We start from the raw sequence: 17,701 nt of genomic DNA, 5'->3' as shown, positions 1-17,701 counted from the left end.
CGACAAGTACAACGGTTTCAGAGAGAAGAGCGGCCAATGTGATGATCTGGCTTTAAGTCGATTCGATAACAAATGACGAAAACGGACAGATTTCTCATGTTTTTACTACTTATGAAAACTTTTCACATTCTCCCGTGCAACGCGGCTGCTAATCCTCCTTTCATGCAAAATCTTAAGTTCCTAGCTCATGTCGAAGGCACCAAAGAAGGGTAAAAAGTCAATAATCGATACCTAAAGCTTGAATTTTTCTTCTTCTTACTGGCTATTACATCAACTTAGAAGCTTCATCTGTGTTCTACTATGGTGCTTTTAGTGTTTCCGCATAACGCAGCACGCGACATAGCCTTGCAGACGATAAGTACTACCGTTTCAGAGAGAAGAGTGGCCAATGTGACGATCTGGCTTTAAGTCGATTCGATAACAAATGACGAAAACGGACGGATTTCTCAGGTTTTTACTACTTATGAAAACTTTTCACATTCTCCCTTGCAACGCGGCTGCTGGTCCGCCTTTCATGCAAAACCTTAAGTTCCTAGCTCATGTCAAAGGCACCAAAGAAGGGTAAAAAGTCAAGAATGGATCCCTAAAACTTGGATTGTACTACTTCTTACTGGCTATTACATCAACGTAGATGCTTCATCTGTCTTCTACTATGGTGCTTTTAGCGTCTCCGCACACCGCAGCATGCGACATTGCTTTGCAGACGATAAGTACAACCGTTTCAGAGAGAATAGCGGCCAATGTGACGATCTGGCATTAAGTCGAGTCGATAACAAATGACGAAAACGGACGGATTTCTCAGGGATTTTACTACATATGAACACTTTTCACATTCTCCCGTGCAACGGGGCTGCTAGTCCTCCTTTGATGCAAAATCTTAATTTCCTAGCTCATGTCCAAGGCACCAAAGAAGGGTAAAAGGTCAATAATCGATACCTAAAACTTGAATTTTACTACTTCTTACTGGCTATTACATCAACTTAGAAGCTTCATCTGTGTTCTACTATGGTGCTTTTAGTGTCTCCGCATACCGCAACACGCGACGTAGCTTTGCAGACGATATGACAACCGTTTGAGAGAGAAGAGCGGCCAATGTGACGATCTGGCTTTAAGTCGATTCGATAACAAATGACGACAACGGACGGATTTCTCAGGTTTTTAATACATATGACCACTTTCCACATTCTCCCGTGCAACGCGGCTGCTAGTCCCACTTTAATGCAAAATCTTAAGTTCCTAGCTGATGTCCAAGGTACCAAAGAATTGTAAAAAGTCAATAATCGATACCTAAAACTTGAATTGTACTACTTCTTACTGGCTATTACATCAACTTAGAAGCTTCATCTGTGTTCTACTATGGTCTTTTAGTGTCTCCGCATACCGCAGCACGCGACATAGCTTTGCAGACGATAAATGTAACAGTTTCAGACAGAAGAGCGGCCAATGTGACGATCTGGCTTTAAGTCGATTCGATAACAAATGACGAAAGCGGACAGATTTCTCAGGTTTTCACTACATACGAACGCTTTTCACATTCTCCCGTGCGACGGGGCTGCTAGTCCTCCTTTGGTGCAAAATCTTAAGTTCGTAGCTCATGTCGAAGGCACCAAAGAAGTGTAAAAAGTCAATATTCGATACCTAAAGCTTGAATTTTTCTACTTCTTACTGGCAATTACATCAACTTAGAAGCTTCATCTGTGTTCTACTATGGTGCTTTTAGTGTCTCCGCATACCGCAGCACGCGACATAGCTTTGCAGACGATAAATGTAACCGTTTCAGAGAGAAGAGCGGCCAGTGTGACGATCTGGCATTAAGTCGATTCGATAACACATGACGAAAACGGACGGATTTCTCAGGTTTTTACTACATACGAACGCTTTTCTCATTCTCCCGTGCAACGCGGCTGCTAGTCCTGCTTTCATGCAATATCATAAGTTCCTAGCTCAAGTCCAAGGCACCAAAGAAGGGTAAAAAGTCAATAACCTATACCTACAACTTGAATTGTACTACTTCTTACTGGCTATTACATCAACTTAGAAGCTTCATCTGTGTTCTACTATGGTGCTTTTAGTGTCTCCGCATACCGCAGCACGCGACATAGCTTTGCAGACGATAAGTACAACCGTTTCAGAGAGAAGAGCGGCCAATGTGAAGATCTGGCTTTAAGTCGAGTCGATAACAAATGACGAAAACGGACGGATTTCTCAGGGATTTTACTACATATGAACACTTTTCACATTCTCCCGTGCAACGGGGCTGCTAGTCCTCCTTTGATGCAAAATCTTAAGTTCCTAGCTCATGTCCAAGGCACCAAAGAAGGGTAAAAAGTCAATAATCGATACCTAAAACTTCAATTTTACTACTTCTTACTGGCTATTACATCAACTTAGAAGCTTCATCTGTGTTCTACTATGGTGCTTTTAGTGTCTCCGCATACCGCAGCACGCGACATAGCTTTGCAGACGATAAATGTAACCGTTTCAGACAGAAGTGCGGCCAGTGTGACTTTCTGGCTTTAAGTCGATTCGATAACAAATAACTAAAACGGACGGATTTCTCAGGTTTTTGCTACATATGAACACTTTTCACATTCTCCCGTGCAACGCGGCTGCTACTCCTCCTTTCATGCAAAATCATAAGTTCCTAGCTCATGTCCAAGGCACCAAAGAAGGGTAAAAAGTCAATAATCGATACCTAAAACTTGAATAGTACTACTACTTACTGGCTATTACATCAACTTAGAAGCTTCATCTGTGTTCTACTATGGTGCTTTTAGTGTCTCCGCATACCGCAGCACTCGATATAGCTTTGCAGACGACAAGTACAACGGATTCAGAGAGAAGAGCGGCCAATGTGACGATCTGGCTTTAAGTCGATTCGATAACAAATGACGAAAACGGACAGATTTCTCATGTTTTTACTACTTATGAAAACTTTTCACATTCTCCCGTGCAACGCGGCTGCTAATCCTCCTTTCATGCAAAATCTTAAGTTCCTAGCTCATGTCCAAATCACCAAAGAAGGGTAAAAAGTCAATAATCGATACGTAAAACTTGAATTGTACTACTTCTTACTGGGTATTACATCAACTTAGAAGCTTCATCTGTCTTCTACTATGGTGCTTTTAGCGTCTCCGCATACCGCAGCATGCGACATTGCTTTGCAGACGATAAGTACAACCGTTTCAGAGAGAATAGCGGCCAATGTGACGATCTGGCATTAAGTCGAGTCGATAACAAATGACGAAAACGGACGGATTTCTCAGGGATTTTACTACATATGAACACTTTTCACATTCTCCCGTGCAACGGGGCTGCTAGTCCTCCTTTGATGCAAAATCTTAAGTTCCTAGCTCATGTCCAAGGCACCAAAGAAGGGTAAAAAGTCAATAATCGATACCTAAAACTTGAATTTTACTACTTCTTACTGGCTATTACATCAACTTAGAAGCTTCATCTGTGTTCTACTATGGTGCTTTTAGTGTCTCCGCATACCGCAACACGCGACGTAGCTTTGCAGACGATATGACAACCGTTTGAGAGAGAAGAGCGGCCAATGTGACGATCTGGCTTTAAGTCGATTCGATAACAAATGACGAAAACGGACGGATTTCTCAGGTTTTTAATACATATGACCACTTTCCACATTCTCCCGTGCAACGCGGCTGCTAGTCCCACTTTAATGCAAAATCTTAAGTTCCTAGCTGATGTCCAAGGTACCAAAGAATTGTAAAAAGTCAATAATCGATACCTAAAACTTGAATTGTACTACTTCTTACTGGCTATTACATCAACTTAGAAGCTTCATCTGTGTTCTACTATGGTGCTTTTGGTGTCTTCGCATACTGCAGCACGGGACATAGCTTTTCAGACGATAAGTACAACCATTTTAGAGAGAAGAGCGGCCAATGTGACGATCGGGCTTTAAGTCGATTCCATAACAAATGACGAAAACGGACGGATTTCTCAGGTTTTTACTACATATGAACACTTTTCACATTCTCCCGTTAACTCGGCTTCTAGTCCTCCTTTCTTGCAGAATCGTAAGGTCCTAGCTCATGTCCAAGGCACCAAAGAAGGGTAAAAAGTCAAGAATGGATACCTAAAACTTGAATTGTACTACTTCTTACTGGCTATTACATCAACGTAGATGCTTCATCTGTCTTCTACTATGGTGCTTTTAGCGTCTCCGCATACCGCAGCACGCGACATTGCTTTGCAGACGTTAAGTACAACCGTTTCAGAGAGAATAGCGGCCAAAGTGACGACCTTTCTTTAAGTCGATTAGATAACAAATGACGAAAACGGACGGATTTCTCAGGGATTTTACTACATATGAACACTTTTCATATTCTCCCGTGCAACGCGGCTGCTAGTCCTCCTTTCATTCAAAATCTTAAGTTCCTAGCTCATGTCCAAGGCACCAAAGAAGGGTAAGAAGTCAATAATCGATACCTAAAACTTGAATTGTACTACTTCTTACTGGCTATTACATCAACTTAGAAGCTTCATCTGTGTTCTACTATGGTCTTTTAGTGTCTCCGCATACCGCATCACGCGACATAGCTTTGCAGACGATAAATGTAACAGTTTCAGACAGAAGAGCGGCCAATGTGACGATCTGGCTTTAAGTCGATTCGATAACAAATGACGAAAGCGGACAGATTTCTCAGGTTTTTACTACATACGAACGCTTTTCACATTCTCCCGTGCGACGGGGCTGCTAGTCCTCCTTTGGTGCAAAATCTTAAGTTCGTAGCTCATGTCGAAGGCACCAAAGAAGTGTAAAAAGTCAATATTCGATACCTAAAGCTTGAATTTTTCTACTTCTTACTGGCAATTACATCAACTTAGAAGCTTCATCTGTGTTCTACTATGGTGCTTTTAGTGTCTCCGCATACCGCAGCACGCGACATAGCTTTGCAGACGATAAATGTAACCGTTTCAGAGAGAAGAGCGGCCAGTGTGACGATCTGGCATTAAGTCGATTCGATAACACATGACGAAAACGGACGGATTTCTCAGGTTTTTACTACATATGAACGCTTTTCACATTCTCCCGTGCAACGCGGCTGCTAGTCCTCCTTTCATGCAATATCATAAGTTCCTAGCTCAAGTCCAAGGCACCAAAGAAGGGTAAAAATTCAATAACCTATACCTAAAACTTGAATTGTACTACTACTTACTGGCTATTACATTAACTTAGAAACTTCATCTGTGTTCTACTATGGTGCTTTTAGTGTCTCCACATACCGCAGCACGCGACATGGCTTTGCAGACGATAAATGTAACCGTTTCAGACAGATGTACGGCCAATGTGACGATCTGGCTTTAAGTCGAATCGATAACAAATGACGAAAACGGACGGATTTCTCAAGGTTTTTGCTACATATGAACACTTTCCACATTCTCCCGTGCAACGCGGCTGCTAGTCCTCCTTTGATGCAAAATCTTAAGTTCCTAGCTCATGTCCAAGGCACCAAAGAAGGGTAAAAAGTCAATAATCGATACCTAAAACTTGAATTCTACTACTTCTTACTGGCTATTACATCAACTTAGAAGCTTCATCTGTGTTCCACTATGGTGCTTCTAGTGTCTCCGCATACCGCAGCAAGCGACGTAGCTTTGCATACGATACGTACAACCATTTTAGAGAGAAGAGCGGCCAATGTGACGATCTGGCTTTAAGTCGATTCGATAACAAATGACGAAAACCGAGTGATTTCTCAGGTTCTTACTACATATGAAAATTTTTCACATTCTCCCGTGCAACGCGGCTGTTAGTCCTCGTTTGATGCAAAATCTTAAGTTCCTAGCTCATGTCCAAGGCACCAAAGAAGGGTAAAAAGTCAATAATCGATACGTAAAACTTGAATTGTACTACTTCTTACTGGGTATTACATCAACTTAGAAGCTTCATCTGTGTTCTACTATGGTGCTTATAGTGTCTCCGCATACCACAGCACGCGACATAGCTTTGCAGACAATAAGTACAACCCTTTCAGAGAGAAGAGCGGCCAATGTGACGATCTGGCTTTAAGTCGATTCGATAACAAACGACGAAAACGGACGGATTTCTCAGGTTTTTACTACATATGACCACTTTGCACATTCTCCCGTGCAACGCGGCTGCTAGTCCCACTTTCATGCAAAATCTTAAGTTCCTAGCTCATGTCCAAGGTACCAAAGAAGGGTAAAAAGTCAATAATCGATACCTAAAACTTGAATTTTGCTACTTCTTACTGGCTATTACATCAACTTAGAAGCTTCATCTGTGTTCTACTATGGTGCTTTTAGTGTCTCCGCATACCGCAGCACGCGACATAGCTTTGCAGACGATAAATGTAACCGTTTCAGACAGAAGTGCGGCCAGTGTGACGATCTGGCTTTAAGTCGATTCGATAACAAATAAGGAAAGCGGACGGATTTCTCAGGTTTTTGCTACATATGAACACTTTTCACATTCTCCCGTGCAACGCCGATGCTAGTCCTCCTTTCATGCAAACTCATAAGTTCCTAGCTCATGTCCAAGGCATCAAAGAAGGGTAAAAAGTCAATAATCGATACCTAAAACTCGAATTGTACTACTTCTTACTGGCTATTACATCAACTTAGAAGCTTCATCTGTGTTCTACTATGGTGCTTTTAGTGTCTCCGCATACCGCAACACGCGACGTAGCTTTGCAGACGATATGACAACCGTTTGAGAGAGAAGAGCGGCCAATGTGACGATCTGGCTTTAAGTCGATTCGATAACAAATGACGAAAACGGACGGATTTCTCAGGTTTTTAATACATATGACAGCTTTCCACATTCTCCCGTGCAACGCGGCTGCTAGTCCCACTTTAATGCAAAATCTTAAGTTCCTAGCTGATGTCCAAGGTACCAAAGAATTGTAAAAAGTCAATAATCGATACCTAAAACTTGAATTGTACTACTTCTTACTGGCTATTACATCAACTTAGAAGCTTCATCTGTGTTCTACTATGGTCTTTTAGTGTCTCCGCATACCGCAGAACGCGACATAGCTTTGCAGACGATAAATGTAACAGTTTCAGACAGAAGAGCGGCCAATGTGACGATCTGGCTTTAAGTCGATTCGATAACAAATGACGAAAGCGGACAGATTTCTCAGGTTTTTACTACATACGAACGCTTTTCACATTCTCCCGTGCGACGGGGCTGCTAGTCCTCCTTTGGTGCAAAATCTTAAGTTCGTAGCTCATGTCGAAGGCACCAAAGAAGTGTAAAAAGTCAATATTCGATACCTAAAGCTTGAATTTTTCTACTTCTTACTGGCAATTACATCAACTTAGAAGCTTCATCTGTGTTCTACTATGGTGCTTTTAGTGTCTCCGCATACCGCAGCACGCGACATAGCTTTGCAGACGATAAATGTAACCGTTTCAGAGAGAAGAGCGGCCAGTGTGACGATCTGGCATTAAGTCGATTCGATAACAAATGACGAAAACGGACGGATTTCTCAAGGTTCTTGCTACATATGAACACTTTCCACATTCTCCCGTGCAACGCGGCTGCTAGTCCTCCTTTGATGCAAAATCTTAAGTTCCTAGCTCATGTCCAAGGCACCAAAGAAGGGTAAAAAGTCAATATTCGATACCTAAAACTTGAATTCTGCTACTTCTTACTGGCTATTACATCAACTTAGAAGCTTCATCTGTGTTCCACTATGGTGCTTCTAGTGTCTCCGCATACCGCAGCAAGCGACGTAGCTTTGCATACGATACGTACAACCATTTTAGAGAGAAGAGCGGCCAATGTGACGATCTGGCTTTAAGTCGATTCGATAACAAATGACGAAAACCGAGTGATTTCTCAGGTTCTTACTACATATGAAAATTTTTCACATTCTCCCGTGCAACGCGGCTGTTAGTCCTCGTTTGATGCAAAATCTTAAGTTCCTAGCTCATGTCCAAGGCACCAAAGAAGGGTAAAAAGTCAATAATCGATACGTAAAACTTGAATTGTACTACTTCTTACTGGGTATTACATCAACATAGAAGCTTCATCTGTGTTGTACTATGGTGCTTATAGTGTCTCCGCATACCACAGCACGCGACATAGCTTTGCAGACAATAAGTACAACCCTTTCAGAGAGAAGAGCGGCCAATGTGACGATCTGGCTTTAAGTCGATTCGATAACAAACGACGAAAACGGACGGATTTCTCAGGTTTTTACTACATATGAACACTTTTCACATTCTCCCGTGCAACTCGGCTCCTAGTCCTCCTTTCATGCAGAACCTTAAGGTCCTAGCTCATGTCGAAGGCACCAAAGCCAGCTAAAAAGTCAATAATCGATACCTGAAACTACATCTACATCTACATCCGTACTCCGCAAGCCACCTGACGGTGTGTGGCGGAGGGTACCCTGAGTACCTCTATCGGTTCTCCCTTCTATTCCAGTCTCGTATTGTACGTGGAAAGAAGGATTGTCGGTATGCTTCTGTGTGGGCTCTAATCTCTCTGATTTTATCCTCATGGTCTCTTCGCGAGATATACGTAGGAGGGAGCAATATACTGCTTGACTCTTCGGTGAAGGTATGTTCTCGAAACTTCAACAAAAGCCCGTACCGAGCTACTGAGCGTCTCTCCTGCAGAGTCTTCCACTGGAGTTTATCTATCATCTCCGTAACGCTTTCGCAATTACTAAATGATCCTGTAACGAAGCGCGCTGCTCTCCGTTGGATCTTCTCTATCTCTTCTATCAACCCTACCTGGTGCGGATCCCACACTGCTGAGCAGTATTCAAGCATTGGGCGAACAAGCGTACTGTAACCTACTTCCTTTGTTGTCGGATTGCATTTACTTAGGATTCTTCCAATGAATCTCAGTCTGGCATCTGCTTTACCGACGATCAACTTTATATGATCATTCCATTTTAAATCACTCCTAATACGTACTCCCAGATAATTTATGGAATTAACTGCTTCCAGTTGCTGACCTGCTATTTTGTAGCTAAATGATAAGGGACCTATCTTTCTATGTATTCGCATCACATTACACTTCGCTACATTGAGATTCAATTGCCATTCCGTGCACCATGCGTCAATTCGCTGCAGATCCTCCTGCATTTCAGTACAATTTTCCATTGTTGCAACCTCTCGATACACCACAGCATCATCTGCAAAAAGCCTCAGTGAACTTCCGATGTCATCCACCAGGTCATTTATGTATATTGTGAATAGCAACGGTCCTATGACACTCCCCTGCGGCACACCTGAAATCACTCTTACTTCGGAAGACTTCTCTCCATTGAGAATGACGTGCTGCGTTCTGTTATCTAGGAACTCCTCAATCCAATCACACAATTGATCTGATAGTCCGTATGCTCTTACTTTGTTCATTAAACGACTATGGGGAACTGTGTCAAACGCCTTGCGGAAGTCAAGAAACACGGCATCTACCTGTGAACCCGTGTCTAAGGCCCTCTGAGAATCGTGGACGAATAGCGCGAGCTGGGTTTCACACGATCGTCTTTTTCGAAACCCATGCTGATTCCTACAGAGTAGATTTCTAGTCTCCAGAAAAGACATTATACTCGAACATAATACGTGTTCCAAAATTCTACAACTGATCGACGTTAGAGATATAGGTCTATAGTTCTGCACATCTGTTCGACGTCCCTTCTTGAGAACGGGGATGACCTGTGCCCTTTTCCAATCCTTTGGAACGCTTCGCTCTTCTAGAGACCTACGGTACACCGCTGCAAGAAGGGGGGCAAGTTCCTTCGCGTACTCTGTGTAAAATCGAACTGGTATCCCATCAGGACCAGCGGCCTTTCCTCTTTTGAGCGATTTTAATTGTTTCTCTATCCCTCTGTCGTCTACTTCGATATCTACCATTTTGTCAACTGTGCGACAATCTAGAGAAGGAAGCACAGTGCAGTCTTCCTCTGTGAAACAGCTTTGGAAGAAGACATTTAGTAATGAACTTGAATTGTACTACTTCTTACTGGCTATTACATCAACTTAGAAGCTTCATCTGTGTTCTATTATGGTGCTCTTAGTGTCTCCGCATACCGCAGCACGCGACATAGCTTTGCAGACGATAATTACAACCGTTTCAGAGAGAAGAGCGGCCAATGTGACGATCTGGCTTTAAGTCGATTCGATAACACATGACGAAAACGGACGAATTTCTCAGGTTTTTACTACATGTGACCACTTTGCACATTCTCCCGTGCAACGCGGCTGCTAGTCCCACTTTCATGCAAAATCTTAAGTTCCTAGCTCATGTCCAAGGCATCAAATAAGGGTAAAAAGTCAATAACCTATACCTAAAACTTGAATTGTACTACTTCTTACTGGCTATTACATTAACTTAGAAACTTCATCTGTGTTCTACTATGGAGCTTTTAGTGTCTCCACATACCGCAGCACGCGACATGGCTTTGCAGACGATAAATGTAACCGTTTCAGAAAGAAGTACGGCCAATGTGACGATCTGGCTTTAAGTCGATTCGATAACAAATGACGATAACGGACGGATTTCTCAGGTTTTTGCTACATATGAACACTTTCCACATTCTCCCGTGCAACGCGGCTGCTAGTCCTCCTTTGATGCAAAATCTTAAGTTCCTAGCTCATGTCCAAGGCACCAAATAAGGTTAAAAAGTCAATAATCGATACCTAAAACTTGAATTCTACTACTTCTTACTGGCTATTACATCAACTTAGAAGTTTCATCTGTGTTCTACTATGGTGCTTTTAGTGTCTCCGCGCACCGCATCACGCGACATAGCTTTGCAGACGATAAATGCAACCGTTTCAGACAGAAGTGCGGTGAGTGTGACGATCTGGCTTTAAGTCGATTCGATAACAAATGACGAAAACGGACGGATTTCTCAGGTTTTTACTACATACGAACGCTTTTCACATTCTCCCGTGCAACGCGGCTGCTACTCCTCCTTTCATGCAAGATCATAAGTTCCTAGCTCATGTCCAAAACACCAAAGAAGTGTAAAAAGTCAATAATCGATACCTAAAGCTTGAATTTTTTTACTTCTTACTGGCTATTACATCAACATAGATGCTTCATCTGTGTTTTACTATGGTGCTTTTAGTGTCTCCGCATACCGCAGCAAGCGACTTAGCTTTGCACACGATACATACAACAATTTTAGAGAGAAGAGCGGCCAATGTGACGATCTGGCTTTAAGTCGATTCGATAACAAATGACGAAAACGGACAGATTTCTCAGGTTCTTACTACATATGAAAATTTTTCACATTCTCCTGTGCAACGCGGCTGTTAGGCCTCGTTTGATGCAAAATCTTAAGTTCCTAGCTCATGTCCAAGGCACCAAAGAAGGGTAAAAAGAAAATAATCGATACGTAAAACTTGAATTTTACTACTTCTTACTGGGTATTACATCAACTTAGAAGCTTCATCTGTGTTGTACTATGGTGCTTATAGTGTCTCCGCATACCACAGCACGCGACATAGCTTTGCAGACAATAAGTACAACCCTTTCAGAGAGAAGAGCGGCCAATTTGACGATCTGGCTTTAAGTCGATTCTATAACAAACGACGAAAACGGACGGATTTCTCAGGTTTTTACTACATATGAACACTTTTCACATTCTCCCGTGCAACTCGGCTCCTAGTCCTCCTTTCATGCAGAACCTTAAGGTCCTAGCTCATGTCGAAGGCACCAAAGCCAGCTAAAAAGTCAATAATCGATACCTGAAACTTGAATTGTACTACTTCTTACTGGCAATTACATCAACTTAGAAGTTTCATCTGTGTTCTACCATGGTGCTTTTGGTGTCTTCGCATACTGCAGCACGCGACGTAGCTTTTCAGACGATAAGTACAACCATATTAGAGGGAAGAGCGGCCAATGTGACGATCGGGCTTTAAGTCGATTCGATAACAAATGACGAAAACGGACGGATTTTTCAGATTTTTACTACATATGAACACTTTTCACATTCTCCCGTGCAATTCGGCTGCTAGTCCTCCTTTCATGCAGAATCTTAAGGTCCTAGCTCATGTCCAAGACAGCAAAGAAGGGTAAAAAGTCAATAATCGATACCTGAAACTTGAATTGTACTACTTCTTACTGGCTATACATCAACTTAGAAGCTTCATCTGTGTTCTACTATGGTGCTTTTAGTGTCTCCGCATACCGCAGCACGCGACATAGCTTTGCAGACAATTAATGTAACCGTTTCAGACAGAAGAGCGGCCAATGTGATGGTCTGGCTTTAAGTCGATTCGATAACAAATGACGAAAGCGGACAGATTTCTCAGGTTTTTACTACATATGAAAACTTTTCACATTCTCCCTTGCAACGGGGCTGCTAGTCCTCCTTTACTGCAAAATGGTATGTTCCTAGCTCATGGCCATGGCACCAAAGAAGGGTAAAAAGTCAATAATCGATACCTAAAACTTGAATTTTGCTACTTCTTACTGGCTATTACATCAACGTAGAAGCTTCATCTGTGTTCTACTATGGTGCTTTTAGTGTCTCCGCATACCGCAGCACGCGACATAGCTTTGCAGACGATAAATGTAACCGTTTCAGACAGAAGTGCGTCCAGTGTGACGATCTGGCTTTAAGTCGATTCGATAACAAATGACGAAAACGGACGGATTTCTCAGGTTTTTGCTACATATGAACACTTTTCACATTCTCCCGTGCAACGCCGATGCTAGTCCTCCTTTCATGCAAAATCATAAGTTCCTAGCTCATGTCCAAGGCATCAAAGAAGGGTAAAAAGTCAATAATCGATACCTAAAACTTGAATTGTACTACTTCTTACTGGCTATTACATCAACTTAGAAGCTTCATCTGTGTTCTACTATGGTGCTTTTAGTGTCTCCGCATACCGCAGCACGCGACATTGCTTTGCAGACGACAAGTACAAACGTTTCACAGAGAAGAGCGGTCAATGTGACGATCTGGCTTTAAGTCGATTCGATAACAAATGACGAAAACGGATAGATTTCTCAGGTTTTTACTACTTATGAAAACTTTTCACATTCTCCCGTGCAACGCGGCTGCTAATCCTCCTTTCATGCAAAACCTTACGTTCCTAGCTCATGTATAAGGCAACAAAGACGGGTTGAAAGTCAATAATAGATACCTAAAACTTGAATTGTACTACTTCTTACTGGCTTCTTCATCAATTTAGAAGCTTCATCTGTGTTCTACTATGGTGTTTTTAGTGTCTCCGCATACCGCAGCACGCGACATAGCTTTGCAGACGAAAAATACAGCCATTTCAGAGAAAAGAGCGGCCAATGTGACGATCTGGCTTTAAGTCGATTCGATAACAAATGACGAAAACGGACGGATTTCTCAGGATTTTACTACATACGAACGCTTTTCACATTTTCCCGTGCAACGGGGCTGCTACTCCTCCTTTGATGCAAAATCTTAAGTTCGTAGCTCATGTCGAAGGCACCAATGAAGGGTAAAAAGTCAATAATCGATACCTAAAGCTTGAATTTTTCTACTTCTTACTGGCTATTACATCAACTTGGAAACTTCATCTGTGTTCTACTATGGTGCTTTTGGTGTCTTCGCAAACTGCAGCACGCGACATAGCTTTTCAGACGATAAGTACAACCATTTTAGAGAGAAGAGCGGCCAATGTGACGATCGGGCTTTAAGTCGATTCGATAACAAATGACCAAATCTGACGGATTTTTCAGGTTTTTACTACATATGAACACTTTTCACATTCTCCCGTGCAACTCGGCTGCTAGTCCTCCATTCATGCAGAATCTTAAGGTCCTAGCTCATGTCCAAGACAGCAAAGAAAGGTAAAAAGTCAATAATCGATACCAAAAACTTGGATTGTACTACTTCTTACTGGCTATACATCAACTTAGAAGCTTCATCTGTGTTCTACTATGGTGCTTTTAGTGTCTCCGCATACCGCAGCACGCGACATAGCTTTGCAGACAATAAATGTAACCGTTTCAGGCAGAAGAGCGGCCAATGTGACGATCTGGCTTTAAGTCGATTCGATAACAAATGACGAAAGCGGACAGATTTGTCAGGTTTTTACTACATATGAAAACTTATCACACTCTCCCGTGCAACGGGGCTGCTAGTCCTCCTTTGATGCAAAATCTTAAGTTACTAGCTCATGTCCAAGGCACCAAAGAAGGGTAAAAAGTCAATAATCGATACCTAAAACTTGAATTTTGTTACTTCTTAATGGCTATTACATCAACTTAGAAGCTTCATCTGTGTTCTACTATGGTGCTTTTAGTGTCTCCGCATACCGCAGCACGCGACATAGCTTTGCAGACGATAAATTTAACCGTTTCAGACAGAAGTGCGGCCAGTGTGACGATCTGGCTTTAAGTCGATTCGATAACAAATAAGGAAAACGGACAGATTTGTCAGGTTTTTACTACATATGAACGCTTTTCACATTCTCCCGTGCAACGCGGCTGCTAGTCCTCCTTTCATGCAATATCATAAGTTCCTAGCTCAAGTCCAAGGCACCAAAGAAGGGTAAAAAGTCAATAACCTATACCTAAAACTTGAATTGTACTACTTCTTACTGGCTATTACATTAACTTAGAAACTTCATCTGTGTTCTACTATGGTGCTCTTAGTGTCTCCACATACCGCAGCACGCGACATGGCTTTGCAGACGATAAATGTAACCGTTTCAGACAGAAGTACGGCCAATGTGACGATCTGGCTTTAAGTCGATTCGATAACAAATAAGGAAAACGGACGGATTTCTCAGGTTTTTACTACATACGAACGCTTTTCACATTCTCCCGTGCAACGCGGCTGCTAGTCCTCCTTTCATGCAAAATCATAAGGTCCTAGCTCATGTCCAAGGCACCAAAGCCATCTAAAAAGTCAATAATCGATACCTAAAACTTGAACTGTACTACTTCTTACTGGCTATTACATCAACTTAGAAGCTTCATCTGTGTTCTACTATGGTGCTTTTAGTGTTTCCGCATAACGCAGCACGCGACATAGCCTTGCAGACGATAAGTACAACCGTTTCAGACAGAAGTACGGCCAATGTGACGATCTGGCTTTAAGTCGATTCGATAACAAATAAGGAAACGGACGGATTTCTCAGGTTTTTACTACATACGAACGCTTTTCACATTCTCCCGTGCAACGCGGCTGCTAGTCCTCCTTTCATGCAAAATCATAAGGTCCTAGCTCATGTCCAAGGCACCAAAGCCATCTAAAAAGTCAATAATCGATACCTAAAACTTGAACTGTACTACTTCTTACTGGCTATTACATCAACTTAGAAGCTTCATCTGTGTTCTACTATGGTGCTTTTAGTGTTTCCGCATAACGCAGCACGCGACATAGCCTTGCAGACGATAAGTACAACCGTTTCAGAGAGAAGAGCGGCCAATGTGACGATCTGGCTTTAAGTCGATTCGATAACAAATGACGAAAGCGGACAGATTTGTCAGGTTTTTACTACATATGAAAACTTATCACACTCTCCCGTGCAACGGGGCTGCTAGTCCTCCTTTGATGCAAAATCTTAAGTTACTAGCTCATGTCCAAGGCACCAAAGAAGGGTAAAAAGTCAATAACCTATACCTAAAACTTGAATTGTACTACTTCTTACTGGCTATTACATTAACTTAGAAACTTCATCTGTGTTCTACTATGGTGCTCTTAGTATCTCCACATACCGCAGCACGCGACATGGCTTTGCAGACGATAAATGTAACCGTTTCAGACAGAAGTACGGCCAATGTGACGATCTGGCTTTAAGTCGATTCGATAACAAATAAGGAAAACGGACGGATTTCTCAGGTTTTTACTACATACGAACGCTTTTCACATTCTCCCGTGCAACGCGGCTGCTAGTCCTCCTTTCATGCAAAATCATAAGGTCCTAGCTCATGTCCAAGGCACCAAAGCCATCTAAAAAGTCAATAATCGATACCTAAAACTTGAACTGTACTACTTCTTACTGGCTATTACATCAACTTAGAAGCTTCATCTGTGTTCTACTATGGTGCTTTTAGTGTTTCCGCATAACGCAGCACGCGACATAGCCTTGCAGACGATAAGTACAACCGTTTCAGACAGAAGTACGGCCAATGTGACGATCTGGCTTTAAGTCGATTCGATAACAAATAAGGAAACGGACGGATTTCTCAGGTTTTTACTACATACGAACGCTTTTCACATTCTCCCGTGCAACGCGGCTGCTAGTCCTCCTTTCATGCAAAATCATAAGGTCCTAGCTCATGTCCAAGGCACCAAAGCCATCTAAAAAGTCAATAATCGATACCTAAAACTTGAACTGTACTACTTCTTACTGGCTATTACATCAACTTAGAAGCTTCATCTGTGTTCTACTATGGTGCTTTTAGTGTTTCCGCATAACGCAGCACGCGACATAGCCTTGCAGACGATAAGTACAACCGTTTCAGAGAGAAGAGCGGTCAATGTGACGATCTGGCTTTAAGTCGATTCGATAACAAATGACGAAAACGGACAGATTTCTCAGGTTCTTACTACATATGAAAATTTTTCACATTCTCCCGTGCAAGCGGCTGTTAGTCCTCGTTTGATGCAAAATCTTAAGTTCCTAGCTCATGTCCAAGGCACCAAAGAAGGGTAAAAAGTCAATAATCGATACCTAAAACTTGAATTTTGTTACTTCTTACTGGCTATTACATCAACTTAGAAGCTTCATCTGTGTTCTACTATGGTGCTTTTAGTGTCTCCGCATACCGCAGCATGCGACATAGCTTTGCAGACGATAAATTTAACCGTTTCAGACAGAGGTTCGGCCAGTGTGACGATCTGGCTTTAAGTCGATTCGATAACAAATAAGGAAAACGGACAGATTTGTCAGGTTTTTACTACATATGAACGCTTTTCACATTCTCCCGTGCAACGCGGCTGCTAGTCCTCCTTTCATGCAATATCATAAGTTCCCAGCTCAAGTCCAAGGCACCAAAGAAGGGTAAAAAGTCAATAACCTATACCTAAAACTTGAATTGTACTACTTCTTACTGGCTATTACATTAACTTAGAAACTTCATCTGTGTTCTACTATGGTGCTCTTAGTGTCTCCACATACCGCAGCACGCGACATGGCTTTGCAGACGATAAGTACAACCGTTTCAGAGAGAAGAGCGGCCAATGTGACGATCTGGCTTTAAGTCGATTCGATAACAAATGACGAAAACGGACAGATTTCTCAGGTTCTTACTACATATGAAAATTTTTCACATTCTCCCGTGCAAAGCGGCTGTTAGTCCTCGTTTGATGCAAAATCTTAAGTTCCTAGCTCATGTCCAAGGCACCAAAGAAGGGTAAAAAGTCAATAATCGATATGTAAAACTTGAATTGTACTACTTCTTACTGGGTATTACATCAACTTAGAAGCTTAATCTGTGTTGTACTATGGTGCTTATAGTGTCTCCGCATACCACAGCACGCTACATAGCTTTGCAGACAATAAGTACAACCCTTTCAGAGAGAAGAGCGGCCAATGTGACGATCTGGCTTCAAGTCGATTCGATAACAAACGACGAAAACGGACCTACTTCTCAGGTTTTTACTACATATGAACACTTTTCACATTCTCCCGTGCAACTCGGCTCCTAGTCCTCCTTTCATGCAGAACCTTAAGGTCCTAGCTTATGTCGAAGGCACCAAAGCCAGCTAAAAAGTCAATAATCGATACCTGAAACTTGAAT

This window comes from Schistocerca gregaria, unplaced genomic scaffold (genome assembly GCF_023897955.1).
Source record: "Schistocerca gregaria isolate iqSchGreg1 unplaced genomic scaffold, iqSchGreg1.2 ptg000553l, whole genome shotgun sequence".
Taxonomy (NCBI): Eukaryota; Metazoa; Arthropoda; class Insecta; order Orthoptera; family Acrididae; genus Schistocerca; species Schistocerca gregaria.
Note: the sequence above shows the minus strand (reverse complement) of the source record.